Raw genomic sequence first — 13864 nt, 5'->3', positions numbered from 1 at the left:
CCCGAGAGAACCTGACAGGGCCCGACGGAGCCCGACAGGGCGCGAGCAAACCCGACAGGGGCTGACAAGGCCCGACAGGGCCTGAGCAAACCCAACAGGAACCACCAAAGCCTGATAGGGTCCGATGGAGCCCGACAGGGCCCGAGCAAACCCGACAGGGCCCGAGCAAACCTGACAGGGCTCGATGGAGCCCGACAGGGCCCGAGGAAACCCGACAGGGCGCGACGGAGCCTGACAGGGCCCGAGCAAACCCGACAGGGTTCGACGGAGCCCGACAGGGCCCGAGCAAACCCGACAGGGTCTGACGAAGCCTGACAGGGCTTCAGCAAACCCGACAGGGCCCGAGCAAACCCGACAGGGCTAGACGGAGCCCGACAGGGCCCGAGGAAACCAGACAGGGCCCGACAGAGCCCGACAGGGCCCGAGCAAACCCGACAGGGCCCGAGCAAACCCGACAGGGTTCGACAAAGCCTGACAGGGCTTGATGGAGCCCGACAGGGCCCGAGGAAACCCGACAGGGGCCGACGGAGCCTGACAGAGCCCGAGCAAACCCGACAGGGCTCAACGGAGCCTGATAGGGCCCGAGCAAACCCGACAGGGCCTGACGGAGCCCGACAGGGCCCGAGCAAACCCGAAAGGGCCCGACGAAGCCTGACAGGGCTCGATGGAGCCCGACAGGGCCCGAGGAAACCCGACAGGGCCCGACGGAGCCCGATAGGGCCCGAGCAAACCCAACAGGGCCCGATGGAGCCCGACAGGGCTCGAGCAAACCCGACAGGGTCCGACGAAGCCTGACAGGGCTTCAGCAAACCCGACATGGCCCGAGCAAACGCGACAGGGCCCGACAAGGCCCGACAGGGCCCGAGCAAACCTGACACGTCCTGACAAAGCCTGACAGGGCCCGACGGAGCCCGCCAGGGCCCGAGCAAACCCGAAAGAGCCCGACGGAGCCTGACAGGGCTCAGTGGAGTCCGACAGGGCCCGAGGAAACCCAACAGGGCCCGACGGAATCCGACAGGGCCTGAGCAAACCCGACAGGGCCCGAGCAAACCCGACAGGGCCCGAAGGAGCCTGACAAGGCCCGAGAAAACCTGACAGGGCTCGACGGAGCCCGACAGGGCCCGAGCACACTTGACAGGGTCCGACGAAGCCTGACAGGGCTTCAGAAAACCCGACAGGGCCCGAGCAAGCCGACAGGGCCCAACAAAGCCTGACAGGGCCCGAGGAAACCCGACAAGGCCCAACGGATCCCGACAGGGCCTGAGCAAACCTGACAGGGCCCGACGGAGCCCGACAGGGCACGAGCAAACCCGACAGGGCCTGACGGAGCCTGACAGGGCCTGAGCAAACCCGACAGGGCCCGAGCAAATCTGACAGGGCCCGACGGAGCCCGACAGGACGCGGGCAAACCCGACAGGTCCCGAGCAAACCCGACAGGGCCTGACAAGGCCTGACAGGGCCCGAGCAAACCCGACAGGGCCCGAGCAAACCTGATAGGGCACGAAGGAGCCCGACAAGGCCCGAGCAAACCCGACAAGGCCCAACGGATCCCGACAGGGCCCGAGCAAACCTGACAGGGCCCGAGAGAACCTGACAGGGCCCAACAGAGCCCGACAGGGCGCGAGCAAACCCGACAGGGGCTGACAAGGCCCGACAGGGCCTGAGCAAACCCGACAGGAACCACCAAAGCCTGATAGGGTCCGATGGAGCCCGACAGGGCCCGAGCAAACCCGACAGGGCCCGAGCAAACCTGACAGGGCTCGATGGAGCCCGACAGGGCCCGAGGAAACCCGACAGGGCGCGACGGAGCCTGACAGGGCCCGAGCAAACCCGACAGGGTTCGACGGAGCCCGACAGGGCCCGAGCAAACCCGACAGGGTCTGACGAAGCCTGACAGGGCTTCAGCAAACCCGACAGGGCCCGAGCAAATCCGACAGGGCTAGACGGAGCCCGACAGGGCCCGAGGAAACCAGACAGGGCCCGACAGAGCCCGACAGGGCCCGAGCAAACCCGACAGGGCCCGAGCAAACCCGACAGGGTTCGACAAAGCCTGACAGGGCTTGATGGAGCCCGACAGGGCCCGAGGAAACCCGACAGGGCCCGACGGAGCCTGACAGAGCCCGAGCAAACCCGACAGGGCTCGACGGAGCCTGATAGGGCCCGAGCAAACCCGACAGGGCCTGACGGAGCCCGATAGGGCCCGAGCAAACCCGACAGGGCCCGATGGAGCCCGACAGGGCTCGAGCAAACCCGACAGGGCCCGACGAAGCCTGACAGGGCTCGATGGAGCCCGACAGGGCCCGAGGAATCCCGACAGGGCCCGACGGAGCCCGATAGGGCCCGAGCAAACCCGACACGGCCCGATGGAGCCCGACAGGGCTCGAGCAAACCCGACAGGGTCCGACGAAGCCTGACAGGGCTTCAGCAAACCCGACATGGCCCGAGCAAACGCGACAGGGCCCGACGGAGCCCGACAGAGCCCGAGGAAACCAGACAGGGCCCGACGGAGCCCGACAGGGCCCGAGCAAACCCGACAGGGCCCGACAGAGCCCGACAGGGCCCGAGCAAACCCGAAAGGGCCCGACAGAGCCTGACAGGGCTCGATGGAGCCAGACAGGGCCCGAGGAAACCCGACAGGGCCTGATTGAACTTGATAGGGCCCGAGCAAACCCGACAGGGCCTGACGGAGCCTGACAGGGCCCGGGCAAACCCGACAGGGCACGCTGGAGCCCGACAGAGCCCGAGCAAACCCGACAGGGCCCGACAAGGCCCGACAGGGCCCGAGCAAACCTGACACGTCCTGACAAAGCCTGACAGGGCCTGACGGAGCCCGCCAGGGCCCGAGCAAACCCGAAAGAGCCCGACGGAGCCTGACAGGGCTCAGTGGAGTCCGACAGGGCCCGAGGAAACCCAACAGGGCCCGACGGAATCCGACAGGGCCTGAGCAAACCCGACAGGGCCCGAGCAAACCCGACAGGGCCCGAAGGAGCCTGACAAGGCCCGAGAAAACCTGACAGGGCTCGACGGAGGCCGACAGGGCCCGAGCACACTTGACAGGGTCCGACGAAGCCTGACAGGGCTTCAGAAAACCCGACAGGGCCCGAGCAAGCCGACAGGGCCCAACGGAGCCTGACAGGGCCCGAGGAAACCCGACAGGGCCCGACGGAGCCCGATAGGGCCCGAGCAAACCCGACAGGACCCGATGGAGCCCGACAGGGCTCGAGCAAACCCGACAGGGCCTGAGCAAATCCCACAGGGCCCGACAGAGCCCGACAGGGCCCGAGCAAACCCGAAAGGGCCCGACGGAGCCTGACAGGGCTCGATGGAGCCCGACAGGGCCCGAGGAAACCCGACAGGGCCCCACGGAGCCCGATAGGACCCGAGCAAACTCGACAGGGCCTGATGGAGCCTGACAGGGCCCGGGTAAACCCGACAGGGCACGCTGGAGGCCGACAGAGCCCGAGCAAACCCGACAGGGCCCGACAAGGCCCGACAGGGCCCGAGCAAACCTGACAGGACCTGACAAAGCCTGACAGGGCCCGACGGAGCCCGACAGGGCCTGAGCAAACCCGAAAGAGCCCGACGGAGCCTGACAGGGCTCAATAGAGTCCGACAGGGCCCGAGGAAACCTGACAGGGCCCGACGGAACCCGAGAGGGCCCGAGGGAATCCGACAGGGCCCGACGGAGCCTGACAGGGCCCGAGCAAACCCGACAGGGCCCGACAGGACCCGAGCAAACCCGACAGGGCCCGAGCAAACCCGACAGGGTTCGACAAAGCCTGACAAAGCTCGATGGAGCCCGACAGGGCCCGAGGAAACCCGACAGGGCCCGACAGAGCCTGACAGGGCCCGAGCAAACCCGACAGGGCTCGACGGAGCCTGACAGGGCCCGAGCAAACCCGACAGGGCCCGAGCGAATCTGACAGGGCCTGACGGAGCCCGACAGGACGCGGGCAAACCCGACAGTTCCCGAGCAAAACCGACAGGGCCTGACAATGCCCGACAGGGCCGAGCAAACCTGACAGGGCTCGATGGAGCCCGACAGGGCCCGAGGAAACCCGATAGGGCCTGACGGAGCCCGACAGGGCCCGAGCAAACCCGACAGGGTTCGACGGAGCCCGACAGGGCCCGAGCAAACCCGACAGGGTCGGATGAAGCCTGACAGGGCTTCAGCGAAGCCTGACAGGGCTTCAGCAACCCGACAGGGCCCGAGCAAACCCGACAGGGCCCGACGGAGCTCGACAGGGCCCGATGAAACCAGACAGGGCCCGACAGAGCCCGACAGGGCCCGAGCAAACCCGACAGGGCCTGAGCAAACCCGACAGGGTTCGACAAAGCCTGACAGGGCCCGACGGAGCCCGACAGTGCCCAAGCAAACCTGACAGGGCCTGACGGAGCCCGACAGGGTACGAGCAAACCAGACAGGGCCTGACGGAGCCTGACAGGGCCCCAGCAAACCCGACAGGGCTCGACGGAGCCTGACAGGGCCTGAGCAAACCCGACAGGGCCCGAGCAAACCTGACAGGGCTCGACGGAGCCTGACAGGGCCCGAGCAAACCCGACAGGGCCCGAGCAAACCTGACAGGGCACGAAGGAGCCCGACAGGGCCCGAGCAAACCCGACAGGGCCCAACAGATCCCGACAGGGCCTGAGCAAACCTGACAGGGCCCGACGGAGCCTGACAGGGCCCGAGCAAACCCGACAGGGCCTGACGGAGCCTGACAGGGCCTGAGCAAACCCGACAAATCCCGAGCGAATCTGACAGGGCCCGACGGAGCCCCACAGGACGCGGGCAAACCCGACAGGTCCCGAGCAAACCCGACAGGGCCTGACAAGGCCCGACAGGGCCGAGCAAACCTGACAGGGCTCGATGGAGCCCGACAGGGCCCGAGGAAACCCGATAGGGCCTGACGGAGCCTGACAGGGCCCGAGCAAACCCGACAGGGTTCGACGGAGCCCGACAGGGCCCGAGCAAACCCGACAGGGTCGGACGAAGCCTGACAGGGCTTCAGCGAAGCCTGACAGGGCTTCAGCAACCCGACAGGGCCCGAGCAAACCCGACAGGGCCCGACGGAGCCCGACAGGGCCCGAGGAAACCAGACAGGGCCTGACGGAGCCCGACAGGGCCCGAGCAAACCCGACAGGGCCTGAGCAAACCCGACAGGGTTCGACAAAGCCTGACAGGGCCCGACGGAGCCCGACAGGGCCCGAGCAAACCCGACAGGGCCTGACGGAGCCTGACAGAGCCCGAGCAAACCCGACAGGGCCCGAGCGAATCTGACAGGGCCCGACGGAGCCCCACAGGACGCGGGCAAACCCGACAGGGCCCGACCAAACCCGACAGGGCCTGACAAGGCCCGACAGGGCCTGAGCAAACCCGACAGGACCCGACAAATCCTGATGGGGTCCGATGGTGCCCGACAGGGCCTGAGCAAACCCGACAGGGCTCGATGGAGCCCGACAGGGCCCGAGGAAACCCGACAGGGCGCGACGGAGCCTGACAGGGCCCGAGCAAACCCGACAGGGCTCGACGGAGCCCGACAGGGCCTGAGGAAACCAGACAGGGCCCGACGGAGCCCGACAGGGCCCTAGCAAACCCGACAGGGCCTGAGCAAACCCGACAGGGCCCGACGGAGCCCGACAGGGCCTGAGGAAACCAGACAGGTCCCGACGGAGCCCGACAGGGCCCTAGCAAACCCGACAGGGCCCGAGCAAACCCGACAGGGCCCGAAGGAGCCTGACAAGGCCCGAGAAAACCTGACAGGGCTCGACGGAGCCCGACAGGGCCCGAGCACACTTGACAGGGTCCGACGAAGCCTGACAGGGCTTCAGAAAACCCGACAGGGCCCGAGCAAGCCGACAGGGCCCAACGGAGCCTGACAGGGCCCGAGGAAACCCGACAAGGCCCAACGGATCCCGACAGGGCCTGAGCAAACCTGACAGGGCCCGACGGAGCCCGACAGGGCACGAGCAAACCCGACAGGGCCTGACGGAGCCTGACAGGGCCTGAGCAAACCCGACAGGGCCCGAGCAAATCTGACAGGGCCCGACGGAGCCCGACAGGACGCGGGCAAACCCGACAGGTCCCGAGCAAACCCGACAGGGCCTGACAAGGCCTGACAGGGCCCGAGCAAACCCGACAGGGCCCGAGCAAACCTGATAGGGCACGAAGGAGCCCGACAGGGCCCGAGCAAACCCGACAAGGCCCAATGGATCCCGACAGGGCCCGAGCAAACCTGACAGGGCCCGAGAGAACCTGACAGGGCCTGACGGAGCCCGACAGGGCGCGAGCAAACCCGACAGGGGCTGACAAGGCCCGACAGGGCCTGAGCAAACCCGACAGGAACCACCAAAGCCTGATAGGGTCCGATGGAGCCCGACAGGGCCCGAGCAAACCCGACAGGGCCCGAGCAAACCTGACAGGGCTCGATGGAGCCCGACAGGGCCCGAGGAAACCCGACAGGGCGCGACGGAGCCTGACAGGGCCCGAGCAAACCCGACAGGGTTCGACGGAGCCCGACAGGGCCCGAGCAAACCCGACAGGGTCTGACGAAGCCTGACAGGGCTTCAGCAAACCCGACAGGGCCCGAGCAAACCCGACAGGGCTAGACGGAGCCCGACAGGGCCCGAGGAAACCAGACAGGGCCCGACAGAGCCCGACAGGGCCCGAGCAAACCCGACAGGGCCCGAGCAAACCCGACAGGGTTCGACAAAGCCTGACAGGGCTTGATGGAGCCCGACAGGGCCCGAGGAAACCCGACAGGGGCCGACGGAGCCTGACAGAGCCCGAGCAAACCCGACAGGGCTCAACGGAGCCTGATAGGGCCCGAGCAAACCCGACAGGGCCTGACGGAGCCCGACAGGGCCCGAGCAAACCCGAAAGGGCCCGACGAAGCCTGACAGGGCTCGATGGAGCCCGACAGGGCCCGAGGAAACCCGACAGGGCCCGACGGAGCCCGATAGGGCCCGAGCAAACCCGACAGGGCCCGATGGAGCCCGACAGGGCTCGAGCAAACCCGACAGGGTCCGACGAAGCCTGACAGGGCTTCAGCAAACCCGACAGGGTCCGACGAAGCCTGACAGGGCTTCAGCAAACCCGACATGGCCCGAGCAAACGCGACAGGGCCCGACGGAGCCTGACAGGGCCCGGGCAAACCCGACAGGGCACGCTGGAGCCCGACAGAGCCCGAGCAAACCCGACAGGGCCCGACAAGGCCCGACAGGGCCCGAGCAAACCTGACACGTCCTGACAAAGCCTGACAGGGCCCGACGGAGCCCGCCAGGGCCCGAGCAAACCCGAAAGAGCCCGACGGAGCCTGACAGGGCTCAGTGGAGTCCGACAGGGCCCGAGGAAACCCAACAGGGCCCGACGGAATCCGACAGGGCCTGAGCAAACCCGACAGTGCCCGAGCAAACCCGACAGGGCCCGAAGGAGCCTGACAAGGCCCGAGAAAACCTGACAGGGCTCGACGGAGGCCGACAGGGCCCGAGCACACTTGACAGGGTCCGACGAAGCCTGACAGGGCTTCAGAAAACCCGACAGGGCCCGAGCAAGCCGACAGGGCCCAACGGAGCCTGACAGGGCCCGAGGAAACCCGACAGGGCCCGACGGAGCCCGATAGGGCCCGAGCAAACCCGACAGGACCCGATGGAGCCCGACAGGGCTCGAGCAAACCCGACAGGGCCTGAGCAAATCCCACAGGGCCCGACAGAGCCCGACAGGGCCCGAGCAAACCCGAAAGGGCCCGACAGAGCCTGACAGGGCTCGATGGAGCCCGACAGGGCCCGAGGAAACCCGACAGGGCCCCACGGAGCCCGATAGGACCCGAGCAAACTCGACAGGGCCTGATGGAGCCTGACAGGGCCCGGGCAAACCCGACAGGGCACGCTGGAGGCCGACAGAGCCCGAGCAAACCCGACAGGGCCCGACAAGGCCCGACAGGGCCCGAGCAAACCTGACAGGACCTGACAAAGCCTGACAGGGCCCGACGGAGCCCGACAGGGCCTGAGCAAACCAGAAAGAGCCCGACGGAGCCTGACAGGGCTCAATAGAGTCCGACAGGGCCCGAGGAAACCCGACAGGGCCCGACGGAACCCGAGAGGGCCCGAGGGAATCCGACAGGGCCCGACGGAGCCTGACAGGGCCCGAGCAAACCCGACAGGGCCCGAGCAAACCCGACAGGGTTCGACAAAGCCTGACAAAGCTCGATGGAGCCCGACAGGGCCCGAGGAAACCCGACAGGGCCCGACAGAGCCTGACAGGGCCCGAGCAAACCCGACAGGGCTCGACGGAGCCTGACAGGGCCCGAGCAAACCCGACAGGGCTCGACGGAGCCTGACAGGGCCCGAGCAAACCCGACAGGGCCCGAGCAAACCTGACAGGGCACGAAGGAGCCCGACAGGGCCCGAGCAAACCCGACAAGGCCCAACGGATCCCGACAGGGCCTGAGCAAACCTGACAGGGCCCGACGGAGCCCGACAGGGCACGAGCAAACCCGACAGGGCCTGACGGAGCCTGACAGGGCCCGAGCAAATCCGACAGGGCCCGAGCGAATCTGACAGGGCCTGACGGAGCCCGACAGGACGCGGGCAAACCCGACAGTTCCCGAGCAAAACCGACAGGGCCTGACAAGGCCCGACAGGGCCGAGCAAACCTGACAGGGCTCGATGGAGCCCGACAGGGCCCGAGGAAACCCGATAGGGCCTGACGGAGCCCGACAGGGCCCGAGCAAACCCGACAGGGTTCGACGGAGCCCGACAGGGCCCGAGCAAACCCGACAGGGTCGGATGAAGCCTGACAGGGCTTCAGCGAAGCCTGACAGGGCTTCAGCAACCCGACAGGGCCCGAGCAAACCCGACAGGGCCCGACGGAGCTCGACAGGGCCCGATGAAACCAGACAGGGCCCGACAGAGCCCGACAGGGCCCGAGCAAACCCGACAGGGCCTGAGCAAACCCGACAGGGTTCGACAAAGCCTGACAGGGCCCGACGGAGCCCGACAGTGCCCAAGCAAACCTGACAGGGCCCGACGGAGCCCGACAGGGTACGAGCAAACCAGACAGGGCCTGACGGAGCCTGACAGGGCCCCAGCAAACCCGACAGGGCTCGACGGAGCCTGACAGGGCCTGAGCAAACCCGACAGGGCCCGAGCAAACCTGACAGGGCTCGACGGAGCCTGACAGGGCCCGAGCAAACCCGACAGGGCCCGAGCAAACCTGACAGGGCACGAAGGAGCCCGACAGGGCCCGAGCAAACCCGACAGGGCCCAACAGATCCCGACAGGGCCTGAGCAAACCTGACAGGGCCCGACGGAGCCTGACAGGGCCCGAGCAAACCCGACAGGGCCTGACGGAGCCTGACAGGGCCCGAGCAAACCCGACAAATCCCGAGCGAATCTGACAGGGCCCGACGGAGCCCCACAGGACGCGGGCAAACCCGACAGGTCCCGAGCAAACCCGACAGGGCCTGACAAGGCCCGACAGGGCCGAGCAAACCTGACAGGGCTCGATGGAGCCCGACAGGGCCCGAGGAAACCCGATAGGGCCTGACGGAGCCTGACAGGGCCCGAGCAAACCCGACAGGGTTCGACGGAGCCCGACAGGGCCCGAGCAAACCCGACAGGGTCGGACGAAGCCTGACAGGGCTTCAGCGAAGCCTGACAGGGCTTCAGCAACCCGACAGGGCCCGAGCAAACCCGACAGGGCCCGACGGAGCCCGACAGGGCCCGAGGAAACCAGACAGGGCCTGACGGAGCCCGACAGGGCCCGAGCAAACCCGACAGGGCCTGAGCAAACCCGACAGGGTTCGACAAAGCCTGACAGGGCCCGACGGAGCCCGACAGGGCCCGAGCAAACCCGACAGGGCCTGACGGAGCCTGACAGGGCCCGAGCAAACCCGACAGGGCCCGAGCGAATCTGACAGGGCCCGACGGAGCCCCACAGGACGCGGGCAAACCCGACAGGGCCCGACCAAACCCGACAGGGCCTGACAAGGCCCGACAGGGCCTGAGCAAACCCGACAGGACCCGACAAAGCCTGATGGGGTCCGATGGTGTCCGACAGGGCCTGAGCAAACCCGACAGGGCTCGATGGAGCCCGACAGGGCCCGAGGAAACCCGACAGGGCGCGACGGAGCCTGACAGGGCCCGAGCAAACCCGACAGGGCTCGACGGAGCCCGACAGGGCCTGAGGAAACCAGACAGGGCCCGACGGAGCCCGACAGGGCCCTAGCAAACCCGACAGGGCCTGAGCAAACCCGACAGGGCCCGACGGAGCCCGACAGGGCCTGAGGAAACCAGACAGGGCCCGACGGAGCCCGACAGGGCCCTAGCAAACCCGACAGGGCCCGAGCAAACCCGACAGGGCCCGAAGGAGCCTGACAAGGCCCGAGAAAACCTGACAGGGCTCGACGGAGCCCGACAGGGCCCGAGCACACTTGACAGGGTCCGACGAAGCCTGACAGGGCTTCAGAAAACCCGACAGGGCCCGAGCAAGCCGACAGGGCCCAACGGAGCCTGACAGGGCCCGAGGAAACCCGACAAGGCCCAACGGATCCCGACAGGGCCTGAGCAAACCTGACAGGGCCCGACGGAGCCCGACAGGGCACGAGCAAACCCGACAGGGCCTGACGGAGCCTGACAGGGCCTGAGCAAACCCGACAGGGCCCGAGCAAATCTGACAGGGCCCGACGGAGCCCGACAGGACGCGGGCAAACCCGACAGGTCCCGAGCAAACCCGACAGGGCCTGACAAGGCCTGACAGGGCCCGAGCAAACCCGACAGGGCCCGAGCAAACCTGATAGGGCACGAAGGAGCCCGACAGGGCCCGAGCAAACCCGACAAGGCCCAATGGATCCCGACAGGGCCCGAGCAAACCTGACAGGGCCCGAGAGAACCTGACAGGGCCTGACGGAGCCCGACAGGGCGCGAGCAAACCCGACAGGGGCTGACAAGGCCCGACAGGGCCTGAGCAAACCCGACAGGAACCACCAAAGCCTGATAGGGTCCGATGGAGCCCGACAGGGCCCGAGCAAACCCGACAGGGCCCGAGCAAACCTGACAGGGCTCGATGGAGCCCGACAGGGCCCGAGGAAACCCGACAGGGCGCGACGGAGCCTGACAGGGCCCGAGCAAACCCGACAGGGTTCGACGGAGCCCGACAGGGCCCGAGCAAACCCGACAGGGTCTGACGAAGCCTGACAGGGCTTCAGCAAACCCGACAGGGCCCGAGCAAACCCGACAGGGCTAGACGGAGCCCGACAGGGCCCGAGGAAACCAGACAGGGCCCGACAGAGCCCGACAGGGCCCGAGCAAACCCGACAGGGCCCGAGCAAACCCGACAGGGTTCGACAAAGCCTGACAGGGCTTGATGGAGCCCGACAGGGCCCGAGGAAACCCGACAGGGGCCGACGGAGCCTGACAGAGCCCGAGCAAACCCGACAGGGCTCGACGGAGCCTGATAGGGCCCGAGCAAACCCGACAGGGCCTGACGGAGCCCGACAGGGCCCGAGCAAACCCGAAAGGGCCCGACGAAGCCTGACAGGGCTCGATGGAGCCCGACAGGGCCCGAGGAAACCCGACAGGGCCCGACGGAGCCCGATAGGGCCCGAGCAAACCCGACAGGGCCCGATGGAGCCCGACAGGGCTCGAGCAAACCCGACAGGGTCCGACGAAGCCTGACAGGGCTTCAGCAAACCCGACAGGGTCCGACGAAGCCTGACAGGGCTTCAGCAAACCCGACATGGCCCGAGCAAACGCGACAGGGCCCGACGGAGCCTGACAGGGCCCGGGCAAACCCGACAGGGCACGCTGGAGCCCGACAGAGCCCGAGCAAACCCGACAGGGCCCGACAAGGCCCGACAGGGCCCGAGCAAACCTGACACGTCCTGACAAAGCCTGACAGGGCCCGACGGAGCCCGCCAGGGCCCGAGCAAACCCGAAAGAGCCCGACGGAGCCTGACAGGGCTCAGTGGAGTCCGACAGGGCCCGAGGAAACCCAACAGGGCCCGACGGAATCCGACAGGGCCTGAGCAAACCCGACAGGGCCCGAGCAAACCCGACAGGGCCCGAAGGAGCCTGACAAGGCCCGAGAAAACCTGACAGGGCTCGACGGAGCCCGACAGGGCCCGAGCACACTTGACAGGGTCCGACGAAGCCTGACAGGGCTTCAGAAAACCCGACAGGGCCCGAGCAAGCCGACAGGGCCCAACGGAGCCTGACAGGGCCCGAGGAAACCCGACAGGGCCCGACGGAGCCCGATAGGGCCCGAGCAAACCCGACAGGACCCGATGGAGCCCGACAGGGCTCGAGCAAACCCGACAGGGCCTGAGCAAATCCCACAGGGCCCGACAGAGCCCGACAGGGCCCGAGCAAACCCGAAAGGGCCCGACAGAGCCTGACAGGGCTCGATGGAGCCCGACAGGGCCCGAGGAAACCCGACAGGGCCCCACGGAGCCCGATAGGACCCGAGCAAACTCGACAGGGCCTGATGGAGCCTGACAGGGCCCGGGCAAACCCGAAAGGGCACGCTGGAGGCCGACAGAGCCCGAGCAAACCCGACAGGGCCCGACAAGGCCCGACAGGGCCCGAGCAAACCTGACAGGACCTGACAAAGCCTGACAGGGCCCGACGGAGCCCGACAGGGCCTGAGCAAACCAGAAAGAGCCCGACGGAGCCTGACAGGGCTCAATAGAGTCCGACAGGGCCCGAGGAAACCCGACAGGGCCCGACGGAACCCGAGAGGGCCCGAGGGAATCCGACAGGGCCCGACGGAGCCTGACAGGGCCCGAGCAAACCCGACAGGGCCCGAGCAAACCCGACAGGGTTCGACAAAGCCTGACAAAGCTCGATGGAGCCCGACAGGGCCCGAGGAAACCCGACAGGGCCCGACAGAGCCTGACAGGGCCCGAGCAAACCCGACAGGGCTCGACGGAGCCTGACAGGGCCCGAGCAAACCCGACAGGGCTCGACGGAGCCTGACAGGGCCCGAGCAAACCCGACAGGGCCCGAGCAAACCTGACAGGGCACGAAGGAGCCCGACAGGGCCCGAGCAAACCCGACAAGGCCCAACGGATCCCGACAGGGCCTGAGCAAACCTGACAGGGCCCGACGGAGCCCGACAGGGCACGAGCAAACCCGACAGGGCCTGACGGAGCCTGACAGGGCCCGAGCAAACCCGACAGGGCCCGAGCGAATCTGACAGGGCCTGACGGAGCCCGACAGGACGCGGGCAAACCCGACAGTTCCCGAGCAAAACCGACAGGGCCTGACAAGGCCCGACAGGGCCGAGCAAACCTGACAGGGCTCGATGGAGCCCGACAGGGCCCGAGGAAACCCGATAGGGCCTGACGGAGCCCGACAGGGCCCGAGCAAACCCGACAGGGTTCGACGGAGCCCGACAGGGCCCGAGCAAACCCGACAGGGTCGGATGAAGCCTGACAGGGCTTCAGCGAAGCCTGACAGGGCTTCAGCAACCCGACAGGGCCCGAGCAAACCCGACAGGGCCCAACGGAGCTCGACAGGGCCCGATGAAACCAGACAGGGCCCGACAGAGCCCGACAGGGCCCGAGCAAACCCGACAGGGCCTGAGCAAACCCGACAGGGTTCGACAAAGCCTGACAGGGCCCGACGGAGCCCGACAGTGCCCAAGCAAACCTGACAGGGCCCGACGGAGCCCGACAGGGTACGAGCAAACCAGACAGGGCCTGACGGAGCCTGACAGGGCCCCAGCAAACCCGACAGGGCTCGACGGAGCCTGACAGGGCCTGAGCAAACCCGACAGGGCCCGAGCAAACCTGACAGGGCTCGACGGAGCCTGACAGGGCCCGAGCAAACCCGACAGGGCCCGAGCAAACCTGACAGGGCACGA

Source organism: Patagioenas fasciata, chromosome 28 (assembly GCF_037038585.1).
Source record: "Patagioenas fasciata isolate bPatFas1 chromosome 28, bPatFas1.hap1, whole genome shotgun sequence".
Taxonomy (NCBI): Eukaryota; Metazoa; Chordata; class Aves; order Columbiformes; family Columbidae; genus Patagioenas; species Patagioenas fasciata.
Note: the sequence above shows the minus strand (reverse complement) of the source record.